Here is a 19,167-nt window from a genome sequence, read left to right on the forward strand (position 1 = left end):
GTGCTAGGAAGGACTGACAGCCATGCAAGTCTGACAGGCTCAGTTGTTCCTGTGGTGGCTTTAATGAGGTCAGTAGTTTTCAGGCCTGGAGCAACTTGCAACCATATATCTCAGAGCATCATTTCAGCTACCCTGACAAGGCCTCTGAGGGAAATTCTGAACAAAAGACAGAGAGCAGAGCAGCATGCCCAGTGGCACCACAGTCTGCTGTAAAATTAGATTTAATCTTTCCTCTTTTGTACACCCAGCATAAATCTGAGTGTTTCAAAACCAAAATCACTCTGTGCCACTCCAACATGTTTTGTCTCTGCTGGTATTATACTGGGAGTGTTTGTAATACACTGCCAACTGCATTGGGAGGTCAGGCATAGCTCTGGTTTTATCCAAGCAGGTACCTGACCTGTAAGGATGGTCTCTTACTAACTTAGGAAAGTGATAGTCTATGGATTTTGCCCTATCTTGGATACCACATCTCTGCAGTGCTGCGAAACATGAGGGCAGCTCTTCCTTCCCAGATATGGCAGGAATGCCAGGAAAACATAACCATAGAGTCATAGCATTGGTCAGGTTGGAAAAGACCTTTAGCATCACAGAGTACATCTGTTAACCTAGCACTTCCTGGTCACCACTAAACCATGGCCCTAAGTGCCACATCTACACATCTTTTAAACACCTCCAGGGATGGTGACTAACCACTTCCTTGGGCAGCCTATTCCAGTACTTGACACCCCTTATGTTGAAGAAATTTTTACTCATACCCTATCTACACCTCCCCTGGTGAAACCTGAGACTGTTTCCTCTCATCCCGTCTCTTGCTACTTGAGAGAAGAGACTGATATCCATCTTGCTACAACCTCCTTTCTGGTAGTTGTAGAGAGTGATAAGGTCTTACCTCCACTTCCTTTTCTCCAGACTAAACGACACCAGTTCCCTCAGCCACTCCTCCTAAGACTTGTGCTCTAGACTCATTGTCTTTGTTTGGACATACTTCAGCACCTCAATGTCCTTCTTGTAGTAAGAAGCTTGAAACTGAACACTATTTGAGGTGCAGCTTCACCAGCGCTGATCAAAAGGTGACAACCACTCCCCTAGTCCTGCTGGCCACACGATTTCTGATACCAGCCAGGATGCTGTTGGTCTTTTTGGACACCTGAGCACTCTGCTGGCTCAAGTTCCGCTGGCTGTCAACCAGTACCCTCAGGTCCTTTTCTGCTGCAGAGCTTTCCAGCCACTCTTCCCCAAGCCTGTAGTGTTTCATGGGGTTGTTGTGACCCAGGTGCAGGACCTGGTACTTGGCCTTGTTGAAGCTTACATAACTGCCCCAGCTCACCAATCCAGCCTGTCTTCGTTCCTCTGTAGAGTCTCCCTTCCCTTGGATTATGAGGGCTTCATTCTGCTCCCTGTCCCTGTCTTCTGGCTCAGCCTTCCCAGACACCTCTGCCCTTCAGGACTGCCTCACAAGGCACTGTCAACTAGGCTCCCAAACAGGCTGAAGTCAGCCCTCTAAAAGTCCAAGGTGGCAGTTCTATTACTTCCCTTCCTTCTCCAAGAATCAAAAACTCTTGTAATTTGGTGACCACTGTGTCCGAGACAGCCTCCACCATCACATCACCCACAAGTCCTTTGTTCACAAAAAACAGGTCAAGCCTAGTTGGCTCCCTCACCAGCTGTGTCAGGAAGTTATCTTCCACATACTCCAGGAACCTTCTAGACTGTTTCCTCTCTGTTGTACTCTATTTCCTGTAGACATCTGGTGAGTTGAAGTTCCCCGTAAGAACAAGGACTAGAAATTGTGAGACTTCTCCCAGGTACTTGTAGAATATTTCATCTGACTCTTTATCTTGGTTGGGTGGTCTATAACAAAATCCCACTACAATATCTGCCTTGTTGGTCTTCCCTCTGATTCCTGCAGATAAACACTCAGCCCTATTGTCACCATCATGAAGCTCAAGGCAATCAAAACACTGCCTAAATGCCAGGCTACCCCACCACCTCTCTGTCCTTGCCTATCCCCTCTGAAGAGTTTATAGCCATACATTGCAGCACACCAGTTGAGCTTCATCACACCTATAATACCTGAGCAAGTCTAGGTGGGTGCTGCTCTGCCCAAAGAACAGCTGCTGCCCATGCTTACGCCTTTCTCCTGTCCATCACTGGGGCTCATAGCTGGAGCTCTGACCCCTTCTCACATTGCTGGCGGCAGCCAGCTGGGGTGCAGGAGTCCTCTCTGTGGCTCTGCTTTCCGTCCCACCAAAAGCACACCAGGTAACTCACCCACGACACAGCCTGGGTGGCAGCGGTGCTCACCCTCCCATGTGGGGCTGTCCCTGATGGTCAGGTCCAAGGATGAGCCTGCTGCTGAGCATGCATACGGCAGGCTGAGACACTCTCAGGCAGTTCCCAAAGTGCCCCTTCACCCATTCAAACTCCAGGCAATGAAAAATAGTCCTTCCCCCCACTGGAAATTCCTCCACTTTGCAGTAAGCCTCCTTAGACATGCTTTCATTGTGTGTCAGCCCACAGACACACAGGAGCTGCACTTGCTAGAATAGGTGGACACAGGAGACCAGTACAGAGAGTGTTTAACCCAGAACTCAGTTAAAAGACATTCTCTCTGAATGGCAGCTCAACAAAGAGAAGAAGAAAAGCCAAATCTTACCTGGCAGCTGAGGTCCCCAGAGATGGTGCCTACCAGAATTTGTAGGTAAGCTCCCTCTATGGCTTATGCATTCCCACACATGCATGCATGGGCACCAGTCCCAGATTAGAAGAAGGAGAAATTGGAGGGGAAAAAAAACACCTCTTAGAAATTACCATCTGTGGTACATCTTTATACTGGAGGTAGAGAACGGAAAAAATGTAAGGGTGGGGGAACTTGTTTGGTTTCTTGCTTCGCCTGAGCACTTGATATTCTTTTCACCCCCATCCTCCTCCCCCACCTCCTCACTTTCTTCTTCCTTTCTCCCCTCCTGTGAACTCCAGGACACGGGGCACACAGGCAAAGCAAAGATGCCGGGCGCCCTAGCTGGAAATTCTGAAGAGCATCTAAGCTCTCCCGGGGGTATTTTTCTTTTTAAGTTGCTGTGAGCTTGATGGGGCATGTGACAAAGCTTTGTGGAGAGAGGAAAAAAAATAAAAATCCTGACCTTAATTGCTTATTCCCAGGAAATGAAAGATTTCAAGGAAGAATGGCCCAGAAAAAAACAACAAGGTGTATGTGGGAGAAGACAGGATGTAGGGTGAGCAGGTGATTGATAAAACTTTCCCATCCAGACCCTGGTTCCTTCCCTTTATAACCAGTACACCCTGCTCCCCAAAAGCCTCAGGGTAAAGTCCCCATCAACATGATGTAAAAGCAGAGTGAAAAGACTCATTAAAAGATAGAATTGCAGGGTAGAGTCAGTCAAGTCCTTTGCTACCATGAAAGGAAACATTTGCAGACTTCATTCCCACCCTGTGTTTGCTGAACCAGCATTTACTTGCAAGCTTGTGTAAATGTGAAGAACGTGACTAGTTCCCAGTTCAGTTGTTTGAGCTGAGAGAGGCTATAAATCCTGTGTCTTCTACTAACCTGTGAGCTTTAATTATATAAGCAGAGAAGTTATTAAACCCATAAATTCTTCTTCCTTTCCCCATCTTGTTCTCTCCCAGCCTCTGAGATAGAATATGTTCCCATGGCAGCTAAAACGTCATTGGCACTCAGAGCGGTGCCATGCTAAACACAGTGCCTTGGAACAGACTTCTACTTTTCTAGATTTAAGACAAATTATTATCCCTTCCTTCATTATATCTCCATTTTGGGTTCTTAATGTGGCTGGTATTTTATTACATTGCATGTAATTCATGTGTCTTATATCCTTACTTGGTGAGTTTGGAAACTTGGACATCTCTTTCCTTTTCTGAGCGATATCAGGGTGCCTAATAGTCCAGCAGAATTAGTGATTAGGAGAATTAGTGATTATGAGTTCTTTCAGCCTATTTCAGAGAACAGTTTCCAGCTTGTTTCCTTCAATTATTAGGAAAACTGAATTTACACAATGTGGGATCTGTGCTAGTTTTGCCTGACCTTTAATCTTTGTGGCTGACCTTGTCACCTTCAATGATTTCTGACACAAGCACCAGTTATTCTGTCACTTGTGGCCTTCACCATGCTGTCAATTCAAATAGGAGAAGCTCATGTTCAGAATCATAAATTCTTTATATAACTCCCTTTCACATAATCCTCCAAGACCCTATCATGCTACAAATAGTATCAATGAACACCAGGGCATGGTGCTCTACCCTTACAGGAAAACACCAAAAGAATGACTTCATGCAGTTGAAGATGAAGCAATGCTTTGAAGAACGAGGCTCACAGGTCTTAGTGCAATCTCATCTTGCCTGGATTTTTGGTTCCTTGTGCAACCTCAGCATCAGCTTCATATCACAGCTGGACTTTTACTGGAATTTCTTTATAGAACCTTCTCTGACTTCTTTCTAAATGCAGATAATATCTTAACTGGAACTTTATGAAAACCACCCTGGGAGGAGGCATTTTTCACTATGGAAGGTTTTCCTACACCTTCCAGAACACCATCACCACTGCTTTATTAGTTAGTTATAGCTGTTCCTCAGAAACAATCTTATTTATGTCCTGCTTTACAATAGTTTTCTAGATGATCAGAGTAAATGGATACAAGATCCTTAGTAAAACTCAGTGAGTTCATCTGGCAGAGAAGAAAGTCTCCTCCAGGCAGGAATGTATTAGCTTCCCAGGCCTCCAGGCTATGGGTATCACCTACCAGAATTTAGTCACAAGAACTCAGACAGGGGAAACAAATCACCACCAGTTGCAACACAGGATATGTTGCCTCTTGCATGTCACTTTTCAGTGCCTCCCACAGGCATGCCCCAAGCATAATGACACAAAAAGTCACTGGAAGCTTGATAGACAATCAATCAGACACTAAAGGTTTTGCTTTCCCATAGGCCTAAAAGAAATTGCTTACTTATATATACTTATTTTATAATTGAAACCAAGCCTTTAAAGTAGCTACAGGACAAAGAACCAGACTAACGCCTGTTCCTTGAGGTCTGTTTCTATTTTCTTTGCATTCTTACTTTGTATTAGTTACAGGAAATTAGAAGCCAGACCACCTTCATTTCTAAAGCACAGGGTTAAATTAATTACAGTTACAAAGCCTAGTCTAGCCATAGTGAATAGCTGTGACAAGAGTAATCTTGATTCATAGATGTGTCAATACACTAACAAGCCAGCTGCTCTGTCTTTAAACTATCCAACAATGACAGATCTCTGAGGTGTAGCTCCAGGGAACTACCTGTGCTTTTTTCTTCAAGCACATTTTGTGAACAAATATTAACCTTGTAAAGTCTCAAAAACTGTGCCCAGTGTTCAGCAGCATGAAACTTTTTCCTTTGTAAAAGACTTAATCATTTCCCCCACATTCTAAGAGACTTATTTAAATCATAAATGTACAGATAAATTTTTACACTGAAATTAGAATGCACACGTAACAGCTGCAAAGAAACATTTATCTGATAGAAGGAAAATAGTGACTATTTTACAAAAAGAAAACTCTGCTCTGCCTGAAACAACTCACAGAGAAGGAGAGCCAGTCAGACAGCAACTGCTTGTGGCCTATAGTTTTTCTACTGCAATTATCTCCTAAATCACTGGAGAGCTCAGCACAGAAGTTAAGATGACACAGAGCAGAACTAGACAGATGGCTAAGCAGTAATACTCACATTTAAAGGAGAGAAACTGAACGATTCATGTTTGCTGAAGGTCATGCAGGAAGGTTGTGCAGAGCTCAGGAAGAACTCAGAGATGCCCAAGGTGTCCCAACACTGTCAAGCCTGGAAATCCAGTTGCCAGAATAGCAGCTGTGTCTTTCAAAGAAACATCTTAGAGTACTTCGACTTTAGTACAATTTAACTTTTATAATTAAAAAACCCCAAACAGACAAAAAACTTCTCCTAGCTTCAATTCTTTGTTTAATGTGTAATGTAGAGTCAATGATAAGCAGGTACCATGAAGACATTTAATCAATTCAGTTTCACTGTCTACTCTATTCCTATGGATTCATTATTTCTTGACATTAGTTTTCTTTTTGTGGCCAGTCTTAAGAACACACTTGAAACAAACATTAAACTTTGCCCTGGTGAGGCCATATCTGGAATATTGTGTCCAATTGTGGGGCCCTTAGTTCAAGAAGGACAGGGAACTGCTTGAAAGAGTCCAGCACAGAGCTACAAAGATGATGAAGGGAGTGGAACATCTCCCTTCTGAGGAAAGGCTGAGGGAGCTGGGGCTCTTTAGCTCAGAGAAGAGGAGCCTGAGGGGTGACCTCATTCATGTTTATAAAGATGTGAAGGGCAGTGTCAGGAAGATAGAGCCAGGCTCTGCTCAGGGATGTCCAATGACAGGACAAGGGGCAATGGGTGCCAGCTGCAGCAGAGGAGGTTTCAAATGAACATAAGGAAAAACTTTTTCACTGTGAGGGTGACAAAACACTGGAGCAGGCTGCCCAGAGAGGTTGTGGAGTCTCCTTCTCTGGAGACATTCAAAACCTGCCAGATCTGAGGATAGAACTGGTTGAACTAATGACTTCCAGATCTGGATCAAAGAACAGTTTTCTTACCTAAGAACAGCAAAAGCAGAAGGAAACTTGTTTTAATTAGTTTTTGGACCTGGCCAACTTGTTATTAGGATATCCATAGGTCCTTCTGAGAAGTCTTATTACCCTGAGGTGCTCATCAAGTTATTCCTGACATCCAGATTGTAAGCCTCTTCCATAAGGCCTCAGAAAAAACCTCAACTTTTAAAAACACCAGTTGATGTAAATGTTTACTGCACCCTGACTATAAAATGATACACATATTCTATTCATGTTCTGCATGCCAGGTGCTTGAGGTAACATACAGGAGCATGCTCAATGTCTGTAGATTACTTGAAAGCACTTGCAGAAGGTAACTTGGCAGGTGAGAGAGCTAGGTGGGTTTCTTTCCTGAATGATTGGTGACCCAGACAGATTTTGACTAGAATTTTCAAGAGAAGTAACATGACCTACTCTAGGTAAAGATGTCCCTGCTTATTGCAGGGGGGCTGGACTATACAACCTTTAAAATGCTCTTCCAAAACAAACCATTCTATGATTCTATGAATCTGTTCTATACTTATATAGCACACTGTGAAAGATCCCAGTGACTCCTGTGAAATCCAGCACTGACGGGGTCTAACAAGAAGGATGAAAGAGCAATCCAGTGACACATCTCTTCAGGGCATTTGTGCCCAATGGAGCTTTGGGGAGAATTTTAATTTAGAAGAATGTAATAAGAGAAGCTGGAATTTGTCCAGCCACTAGGGATTAATAGCATTAATCTTAATAAAACCCCATAGCACCTTCTGTAATGCAGATATATTCTTTGAAGTAGATTTAAACCCAAAGATTTTGGCTAGAAATATGGAAAAACAAGGTGTAAAGAATTTAACAGAAGAGTTGATTACACAGAAGGTATTGAATTTGTAGAATGTGATGCCTTTGGCAAGCACAGTAATAAACAATCACCATGTGCAAAAGATTGTGCAGTAATTCACCAGCAACAACAACAAAAGTAACTGCAAATGAAGCCATCATGCAGCTCAAACAGCAGATTTCTGCTTTGTATTTCCTGGTTGCAGATGTTGCAGCAGCCTTTTCTCTGTATCAGACTTTCAAAGCATTACAACTGTGACTATCCCAGGTTACTTAGTGATTAAAACTAGTCATCAAAACCTTAGGTAAAACTTAAAACTTGCCTTTTTTTTTTTTTTTTTTTTTTTCCCTGTGGCTCTTGAGTGAATGCAATGTTAGTATCACCCCTTGGCTGTGAAGCTGTTTCACAAAGTAGCTGGCTTTGATGGTTCCGTTCTCAGCACGCCAGGTTTTTGGAATCTCAGTGTGTGTCCTCGATTGAGCCATCAGCTACCCAGGGCAAGAGGACAGAAAGTGTTTTTCCCCAAAAGAGTAAATAAAAACACACAGAATTGTGTGGTGGATGATCAGAGGGCTGGAGCACCTCTCTTATGAGGACAGACTGAGAGAGCTGGGGCTGTTCAATCTGGAGAAGAGAAGGCTCTGAGGTGACCTTCTTGTGGCCTTCCAGTATCTGAAGAGGGCTACCAGAAAGCTGGGGAGGGACTTTTTAGGATATCAGGTAGTGATATGTCTAGGAGGAATGGAGCAAAGCTGGAAGTGGGGAGATTCAGGCTGGACATAAAGAAGAAGTTCTTCCCCATGAGAGTGGTGAGAGCCTGGAATGGGTTGTCCAGGGAGGTGGTTGGGGCCCCATCCCTGGAGGTGTTTAAGGCCAGGCTGGATGAGGCTCTTGGCAGCCTGATCTAGTGTGAGGTGTCCCTGCCCATGGCAGGGGGCTTGGAACTAGATGATCCTTGTGGTCCCTTCCAACCCTGACTGATTCCATGGTTCTCTGATTCTATGAATTGGAGGCTAAATGAAAAAATACTATTTACAAAAAACCCCAACCCAACCCAACCCAACCCACCAACCAAAAATCAAAACAAACAAAAAACCCCAACCAAAATTACAAAAAGATATAAAGGCACAAAGGAAATAGATGCACAAACCACAATCAGCCTCAGCCCAGTGCTCTACCTGGGCCTACCAAGCCTCCCTAAGCTAAAACCTCCCAGCAGCTCCCCCTGACCCAGGACAGTCACTGCCCCCTCGAGGGCTTCATTGCCCTCTCCCACGCTAGGCCAAAATTGCACAACAAGAAATTAGCTGCCAAGAAGGCTGCAGAAGGCCACAGAAGGCTGCAAACTCCCCCACAAACCAAAACAGCCACTGTGCCAGGACCAGAGAGAAGGGAGAAAGGAGGACAAGAGACCGTGATGTCTGGTTATACAGAGATTGCAGGATGATGGGATGGAATAGCAATAATGGCAATGTCCTCTGCCTCCCCCTCCACTTCTAGTCCCTGGAGGTCTTTTTATTGCTATGGTAGGACACCCAGTCCTCAACCTGTAACAGTGTGGAGTGGTTAAAAACCACCCTTGTATTGTGGCTCCCCCAGAGGGACAGCCCCATCAGTCAGCATCGCACCTGAAGTCATGCACCTGCCAAAGTCCTTTGCTATCCTACCCATACATGAATCACTGATAACATCCCAGGAGTCAGTGGTAGCATGAGGGATAATGTTGATCTCCGCAGGATATTGGTGAGATAACTGAAGAAACATTAAAGAAAGTATTGCAAAATGGAGTGCCAAGAACTCTCCCAGATACCTATTTTTAGTGAAACAAATGTAAGTAGTTTTAGGCCACTGGATTTGTGTGGGCAATTGAGAGTAATTTGAACACCCAGAAAATGCAACATTTAATTGAGCTGCTCCTGATTGTGCACCATGGCCCCCTTTATGTTTTACCAGAACCCCAGGAGAGCCATGTTTATGGGTGGTCTCATTAGCTGATTGACTGCCTCTGCTCTGTGCTTTATTGCTCATCACTTCCCATGGGAACCCTCTTGCTGTTTGAAGAGCTCTAGAGAGAGCTTGGTGTTTTTCAAAGACAAATACATTCTTTACCTTGGTAGTGCCTACACTTTGTGAAAAAGAGAATTGAAGGAAAAGAGTTTTAATTCACTACTCCACTTGTTTGCTTCTCTGTGGGCAGCTACAAATCTCTAGATCAAATAATTCCATGCTATGGAGTTACTAAGTGCTTGGGACAGACCAGCTGCAGGCTTATAAGAAGTTTTCTTAGAGTAGGAATAACTATATTTTATTTTTGTATTAATATATTTCTAATCACAGCCTGGTGTGAATTTCCTTACATTTTTGCCATTTAGAGCTTAAGTCAAACAAACTTGTGGGACACATTCAGACCTTAAGACAAATAAACTTGTGGGACTTGAAACTGACAGTCTGATATGCAGCTGATGCTCTTCCATATTTTGAAATGAAGGAATTTTTAAGTTATAGGTAGAGACACTTTCAACACCCACTTGGTCGAGATAATTTATATGCAGCCATTTCAAATGAGGTGGTTAATGAGCTCTCCAGATCTTTGATGAAAGTAGGTAATAAAACCTTAAAAATGGGGAAATTTTTTGACAGTATATAAAAATACTGAGCAAACAAAAAAAGTAGCTAGATGTCAATCCTAGCCCACATACTAGACTAGCAAAATCTTCATTGAAGAATGACTGCTTACCAACATAATTGTCACAAAATTGGTTTCACTCATAGATGGGGAAAAAGCCCCAACAAGTAGAATACAGAATCACAGAATCATTACCTTGGAAAAGACCTCTGATGTCCTACTTTAACAGATTATTTCTATGATTAACGAGGTTAAGGTAACACATTTCATTTTTTTCTGGAAGCATTAGTCACCCTGCATTACTATGGCTGAATAGTGCTGTGTAACATAGACCACATTCAATCTGTGTGGTCTGTATTAAGTGGATTGAAAAGTACACAGGTGATGGACATTGAAATATTGGTCATCATTAAAGAAGGAAGTTTATAAAGAGGCCATTCAAAGATTGGTTCAGTCACACGACTTAATGTGGGATTTATTGGTGACCTGAAACAGACCAGCAGAATCCTGCACTCTAAGTTGCAGGTAATGGGATACCAGTAAAGGTGAGCATGGTTCACTAACATGTACTAAGCAACGGCTGACAGGTAAAATGTTAATTCAATACATACCAGCTTTACTAGACTTCAGTCAGAGCTTGAAGAGGCTACAGGTCATTTGCAGTCTGGTGCTTAAACTGAAAACTGGATACTGAAAATAAATTTGTTCAATAAAGGAAAAAGAAACACGGTAAACAGGATACCACAGAATTCTATTTATGTTGTACATTTGTCTTCACATTGCAACATCCACATTGTTCATTTTGTGACAAGTATTTCTAATAATTTTGAATACATATTTACTGTATAATACATTTTAACAAGAGGCACTTCCAGTAATTCTGGCAAAAAGGAGCTTCATTATAGTGTCTAACTTACAAAACAGTAAAAATAAATAATGTTTATCTAAAAGATTTTTTTTTCTGTACAGAATCTATTTTGTACAAAACATTTATCAACCATTAACTAAATCACTTAACAGATACTTGTGAAGAGAATATATTAAGTATTGCTACATGTATCAGAGTGCAAGATACTAGTGAAAGGAAAAGGAATTATTCTGTTTATGAAAATCACCTAAAAATACAAGGCCTTGTTCCTGAAGTGTTTAGAAAGGAGAAGCTCGGTTACAACAATACCAACAATATATAAATATAAATTAATGTATGTAGTACTTAGTGAAAAGAACACTGTGTTAAAAACTGGCGTGTACAAATCCTAAACAAGATGGCACTTTTCTGCATTGCCACTTTGGCTGGCAGTTAGTTCTTAAAATATTGCTTTAAAAGAATTATAAAGGTACACAAAACCCTTTTCAAACAGAGCCATATAAAATGACATTTCCCCCCCACCCCCCTTTTTCTCTCACCTTTTGAAGTGAAAAAAGTTAAGGAGGGTTTAATTTTGAAGTACATGGGGCATTTATGAAAACTTGCTACTACAGCCAAGCCTGAATGAGCATCGTAAAATAGTTCTGTCCAAGGCTCAGGATCTTGAGGTCTCAGGCCAAAAGGCAAACCTCATAGAACAGGAGGCAAGGTGGCCAAATTCAACCAAATTCCTCAGTGTTTTTAGTCAAACCTCACAGGACAGGATGCAAGGTGGCCAAATTTGACCAAATTCCTCAGTGTTTTTAGTCAAACCTCACAGGACAGGATGCAACCTGGCCAAATTCAACCAAATTCCTCACTGTTTTTAGTCAAACCTCACAGGACAGGATGCAAGGTGGCCAAATTCAACCAAATTCCTCAGTGTTTTTAGTCAAACCTCACAGGACAGGATGCAAGGTGGCCAAATTCAACCAAATTCCTCACTGTTTTTAGTCAAACCTCACAGGACGCGATGCAACCTGGCCAAATTCAACCAAATTCCTCACTGTTTTTAGTCAAACCTCACAGGACAGGATGCAAGGTGGCCAAATTCAACCAAATTCCTCAGTGTTTTTAGTCAAACCTCACAGGACAGGATGCAAGGTGGCCAAATTCAACCAAATTCCTCAGTGTTTTTAGTCAAACCTCACAGGACACGATGCAACCTGGCCAAATTCAACCAAATTCCTCACTGTTTTTAGTCAAACCTCACAGGACACGATGCAACCTGGCCAAATTCAACCAAATTCCTCACTGTTTTTAGTCAAACCTCACAGGACAGGATGCAAGGTGGCCAAATTCAACCAAATTCCTCACTGTTTTTAGTCAAACCTCACAGGACAGGATGCAAGGTGGCCAAATTCAACCAAATTCCTCAGTGTTTTTAGTCAAACCTCACAGGACGCGATGCAAGGTGGCCAAATTCAACCAAATTCCTCAGTGTTTTTAGTCAAACCTCACAGGACACGATGCAACCTGGCCAAATTCAACCAAATTCCTCACTGTTTTTAGTCAAACCTCACAGGACACGATGCAACCTGGCCAAATTCAACCAAATTCCTCACTGTTTTTAGTCAAACCTTACAGGACAGGATGCAAGGTGGCCAAATTCGACCAAATTCCTCACTGTTTTTAGTCAAACCTCACAGGACACGATGCAAGGTGGCCAAATTCCTCAGTGTTTTCTGAAGTAAAACCCCTCCCTTAGTTGGCCTTTTGTGAATTTGAAAATGTAAAATGCCTATGATTTGACATTTGACACGAGGGCCAAATGTTTCAGTTATATCAACAGACCAAAAATAGCCATTCTGGGAGGGATTTGACTTTGCTGGATTCATTTCTTGATTACTTTCACCAAAAATGGGATTTTTTTTTAATTTTTTTTTTTTTGAAGTCACATCTATGTACTATGCATAGTTGCATATTGTTACCCAGATAGCCAAACTCTATCAGAAAACAAATATTTTTGGACTTTACTACTTCCACAACCAGAGGCAAAAGTTACAAAATGTGTTTTTCTTGGAAAATGTCCTAGATATCCTTCTACCAAAAACGCTAACAAGGAAAAAAAAAAACTCTGCCACCCCATTAGCAAAAATGTTAATCTGTTAAACAAACAAAACCTACAGCAAGAAACACAGCTTTTTAAAAAGTGAACTTAAATTACTTTTCATCATGCAAACATCTTATACGGATTACTCAAAAAAAAAAAAAAAAAAAAAAAAGGACAACTTTAGGAAAATAATGACCAAACATATCCTGACATGGTTGAAATACTAAAAATACCATGAACATCACACAGCAGTTACTAACTCTGATCTCTTAGGATACCATCTGCAGTACTGTGTTAAGGTTTATAAACACCTAAAAATGAAGAGTTTGCATTCAAATAACAGATTTTCATCATGTGTCACAATCAGAGAGGAATTTTGGAAAGATAACTTTAACAAGCAACAGACTTCCTACCTAAAGTTGTATGCACACACATAGCAAACCCCTCATTCTTTTCTCTCTGAGCAGATTACAAATCCCTTTGTTTGTTAATTTTTATGAAAGCATGGGGGGAAAACATCTAGGGTAGGAGGAGAAAAAACAAACAACAATGAAACCCCCCAAATGAATTCTTCTCCAAATCGGTGTTTTAAAGACAAGAGCAATTGCTATTTCACGTTAATTGTTTAAGTGTTGGCTGCAGTAAAGGAAGACGGCACTGGGAAGCAGAGCATCTAAGCCCACTGCCTGAGGGACGTTGCTGAGAGGAAACCAAGGCAGGGCAGTCACAGAGTTGGATTGTATGACTCCATCTTATTTCTCCAGCTACTTTGACTACAGGCCTCTGAAATCTGGCCATGTGTTCTTTACCTCTCACCAGTTCCTCCCTGCATGCTGTGCTGCCCAGGACTCCATGCTGTGCGCAGGCCAGTGGTGCAGGCACAGCACCCTCTGCAAGCCAGAACAAAACCAAACTAAGACATGTCTACCTCACTGGGGCCACAGCACGTGATGTGTTTTGCTTGTTTGATATGATTTCTACAGGTTTTGAATCCAGACAAGAGAATTCGGTCATAAAAGCACACATGGTCTGCAGCTGTGGAAAAGTCCTTTATACTTGCTCTTATGCTTCCCCACAGACAGGAAAGAGAAATATTTGGATTTGCCTATCTAATTCACTTCTGGGGATACCCCACCTTCTCAGCTGCAGACTTCAGTGGTGCTCCTTGGTGCAAACAGATCCCATATGTCCTCCACAGCAGAACAAGTCTCATATGGTGCCCCATTTCCACACCTTGGACAATACCACAAGCATGGCTTTGGAAGTAAGAAACAGCTGGATGAACTAGCCACCTAAAAAGCTTGACTAAAATCAGTATTTTTTTTTTCCCCCTCCTCTAGAACCAAGCAAAGTTTTCTTTAATGAGGGAGAACTGAACTACTTTAGCCAAAAATACTTCTTGGTTTACTATACCTTTCAGCTCAACAGATGACAGTCAAGGCCAGTTGGTTTTCCCTGAACTCATCACCACTCATCACCTTCCTGAAGGAACAGCTTTACTCCTGCAAGCACTTGGGGTAACTTTTGCATAGACCTCAAGTGACATTGGCAAGCTTTCAAACTGCAAAATGCTTAGTGTTTGAATTTTATCAAAGAAGTTAACTAGCTCGAGCTTTTGCCCTCTTTTGTCACTGTGAATATGGACTCTTCAGAGATGCTCACACACTTTTCTGCCCACAGACTCCTGAGGAGCTTCTATTGTCCTACGAATTCAGGCAGATTCTCATGTAGGCAATGTCTGCATCCTGCTGAGGAGGAGTGATGTATTTTTCATCAAGAGAACACCTGCCTGCCTTGAAAATCTAATTGCCTCTGAATAAATCATAATTAGGATGCAAATGGAGGATAACTCTCACACTGCTCCCCTCCAACACAGGGATTCAATACCTACCACAGCAGGGGCTATAATCCTGCTTTGATTTACCTCCAGAGGAATGTTGTTTTGCTAAATGGAAGTGATGAAATCCAAAGAAAGATTTATTGATGAAATTCAAAGAAAGATTTATCCTGCTAAGTTGCTCTCAAATGTAGTGATGCTATCTTGCTCTAATTCAAAGTTTGCCTCCAATAATTAGTTTTTGCTAGCTCTTCCAGTGATTCCTTAAGACAGTTTTCATCTAATTCCAATTTTTCCCCCATCTGTTTCAAAACAATTAACATGCATTTTCTTCAAGAGGCCTGGACGCTGTTATTTGTTGATTCACATAAAAATATGAAAATAAATGAAAACAGACAAGATTCCTTCACCCTAGGTAATGGGAACTATTATCTTCTCTTCAGTGCTGTCACTGTATTGACTAAGGCTGAAACATCAATTTGTAATTTATGCTCCAGAAACTCCACAGTTACTCCACTGATATAAGACTACATTTGACTTTGAAAGAAAATTAAATGTGTTGCATAAATTCTGTTTCATATTGGACTCCAATTTTTTTCCTATGAATTGACAGTTTGGCTTTCTCCTTCCACATCTACAACCCCATCAACTCAAGAACTAATTAACACCAGTGCTGTGCTTACAGCTCAGGGCCTGAGGGCTCTCAGGTCAATGTCCAGGCCCAAGACTTGGAAGAGCAAGTAACCCTCCATGCCTTCTCCATGCTTCTCAGCTGTGGTGCTTTCAGCAGACCTGGGAGAGGCATGTTCTCCTCTCTGGTCATATGTCTCAATCAAATTTTCCACCCATCCTACAGCTTGAGAAACTTTCATACTCATCCTTAAATAGAAAATTTTCTTGCTTAGACACATAATGCTATAACATCTCAACCACAGCAGCACTTGCAAAAGTAATAGCAATTGTTTTTTTAAATGAATTACAAGTTTTCCAAAAGGCTCCTTTTTCAGAGAAAGAAAAGCCAGACTCTCACTGCTGCCATCTGACCCTGCTGCACAGTATGTCTACCAAATGGCTCAGTTCTAGATGAACCAGAGCAAATCTGTGCTGAGTCTCCCACACTTGTATCAGCTGGGGCATCTCTCTGTGGTTATTTGCTGGTCAAGTGCCTTGTGCCTTCTCTGGATCCCAGCCTTAGGCACTGCTGGTTTGTTCAGGCTCACACTGACTGGCACATCTGGCTGTGCCTATGGCAAGTCAGTGATAGGGTGAACTCAAACTTACAGTTATCTTCACCAACATCAAAGCCCTCACTGTCATCAGCATAGGATCACACCACACAGACCAAGCAGGATGCGCCAGATAATTAATGAGACTCTGCACAAGTACTTCATTGACACCTGGGACCAACCACAAAGCTTACGTTGCATTATACTTTGGCCAAATTTTCAGAAGTACACAAGGTTCATTTTGAAAACCAACTAAGTCCTCTAAAATCCCAAGCCCCACTAAAAGCTGGTAGGGTTCAGGTTTCTGAGTACCCAAACTGACAGCTACTCCTCACTCCTGTGTGTTCAGCTCACAGCTCAGCAGCATGGGCACAGCACTGGGTGCAAACACACATAGACTGGGGCATAGGCTGTGCAGTCTTCATTGGCTGTGCACTGACTAATGCTCAGTTTGGCAAGATCCATTGTGCATTCTACTGTCTGGGGCATTCCTAAAGGAAGGAAGAAAGACGGGGCTAAAATGTCAGAAAAAAAAAATAAAAAATCTAAAAAGCAGACAGAAATGTAGGACAATTTTCTAAAGAATAAGAACAAAAACCTAAAGAATAAGAACAAAACCCAAACAAACAAGCAAAAAAAAGGAACTTGATTTCCAGTATGGAAAGCAAAATAAGTGAGTTGGGTGCAGAATTGTTTAGATGCTTTTAGAAAAATCTATCTGAACCTTTAAAGTCAAATTCCTTCCAAAGTTATACCATCAAGATCTTAATGATTTCTAAGAGTGGTATACTAAGGGTGAAAGTCCCAAATGCATTCACTTAAAAGATCCTGTCTGATCACAGCCTTGGATTTTAACTTGATGATGGTGATGCAGAGAGCTGGTCACACCCCTAAAAATTACCTGCTTCATTATCTACTAAAAAAAAAAAAACCCAAAGTGAAAAAGTAGTACTCATGTTTGACACAAAATCTCTCTGGTATTTTGTGTTATAGTCAAGCCAACCTGGGAAATTTCCTGATTGTTGCCTGCCAGAGATTCTCTACAGAGACTGCAAACCAGGTTTGTATGGAGTGGACCTGAGCAGAAATTGGATTCTATTAGTAACTATCTGGAGTGTCAGAAAAGGTCACCTCTTACCAAGTCAAGTACTCCCAGCTACTTTAGCTTATTTATTGGTGTTCCTTCCATTTTGGATAAAATCAGTGATTGTTGTGATTTTAAACCTGTCAGCAACTCCTTCACTGCAAAAGACCTGAGCTAGTCAAACTGTACTCACAAACAGGCTTCTGTAGCAATGTAGTAACAATCTGTGACAGCTGCATTAGCAATGCAGCAGGAAATCTTAACAGATTAGAAGCTGACCCTGATTTTACCTAATGGTAATCAAAAATAATGTCTAGGAAAAATAGAATAATTCAATTTCAGCACAATTTAATGATAACTTTTCTTAGTCCAAACCTGTGTATGCCTGTTTAGAAGAGTATGTGGAACTCCACTTGCAGGATTTTACCTTGAGTATCTCCCTGTAATTTTACCAGCTGGGCACCCACTAACACTTTCTGCACTAACTTTTTTTTTTTTTTTTTTTTTTTGTACTAGCAAAAGCAATATAAAAATCAGTACAAAAAATATCCAGTGATCATGCACTGAAAAATGGAGAAGAAAGTGCTTGCAGATTTGACATTTTAAAGCATCCCTGTACGTTTAATTTTTAAAGGACAAAATGAGGCATATTAAATTCATCTGATACTGTAAGGTATGCATATCACTTGTACAAGAAAACTCCAAATGAAATGATTACCAAAGTGACTGAAGAGATGTGAAAACACTGCGAGATGGTATTGGAGTAGACTTGCTGAGATCCTGGTGATAACCTTTTTTTCTTTTGAACGAATTTTGCTATGTCCTTTCCCTTTAAAATAACAGTGGAATTTGGATCTTTGCTTTGAAAAACACTATTTCTGTCGAGAAAAGCATTCAGAGCTATGCTCCAGAGTAACTCTGATGAAAGGCAAACACATCTTCTCTACTGTTAACAGTAGGATGGGATGATGTCAGGCAGAGGCAGTTTGTAAGAAACCAAAATCCTGCTTTCCAGCAAAAGTTCCCTCTTAAAGGAAAAGCAAAACACAAAGAGACTCTGAAGTGATAACACACTTACCACACATACTGATTGGCTGATAGAGAATGTTTTCCAACGTTTTGGGGGAGGTATCAATAGGATCATGAAATATGGTGAAAGTGTAACAACAGCAACAAGTGATTGATGCAGTGTCAGAAATTTAATACAGAAAGGACTTCTCCTACAAACTCTTCCTTTCACAAGCATTCTTACTCACATAAGCAAGCCTCTTCTTGGTGAGTGGCTGCAAAATATCAAAATATAAAAAATGTACATAGTGAAATGATTTTTGAGAGTTACTGAACTTTTTGTATATATATATATATATATATAATTCTTTTTGTGGGAACAAAACTTTAAATTGTGTGCTACTGGTTGGTGCTGCCAGTCCTAAAGAGCATCAATAATTTAAAGCCCTGATCCTGTAGACCACTGCCTTCCCAGAAGGGTCTATACAAATTACTCAAGACTGTATTTGTTGGGTGTGGAAATGGCTACTCTGTATAAAAATGGTCTTGTATTTATTTTTTTTTTAAAATTAGCTTTACAAAAGACTTTTTTTCTTCTTTTTTTTTCTCTTTTCTTTTTTTTCTTAAAGATATCATTATCTACAGGAACCCATAAAATTTTTTACCATATTTACATCTAGATAGGTAATCATTGACAAATATAATATTGTGAAATAAAATATGGAAAGTGAATATCCAACCTTTTAAATAGACATTTGGCTCACAGCATAAACAACAGAGAAAACAAACAGAACCAAAAAAAAAAATTCTGCTCTTACAGGCCTGATCTTTTCCTTTCTCTTAAAAAAAAAAAAAAAAGGAAAAACAATATTGGTGGGAATAAACATACTGCTTCTAAGCACAATGCCAGCAACAAACTACACCCATTCAGCATCTCACACTGAAACCCA

Source organism: Indicator indicator, chromosome 14 (genome assembly GCF_027791375.1).
Source record: "Indicator indicator isolate 239-I01 chromosome 14, UM_Iind_1.1, whole genome shotgun sequence".
NCBI classification, from domain to species: Eukaryota; Metazoa; Chordata; class Aves; order Piciformes; family Indicatoridae; genus Indicator; species Indicator indicator.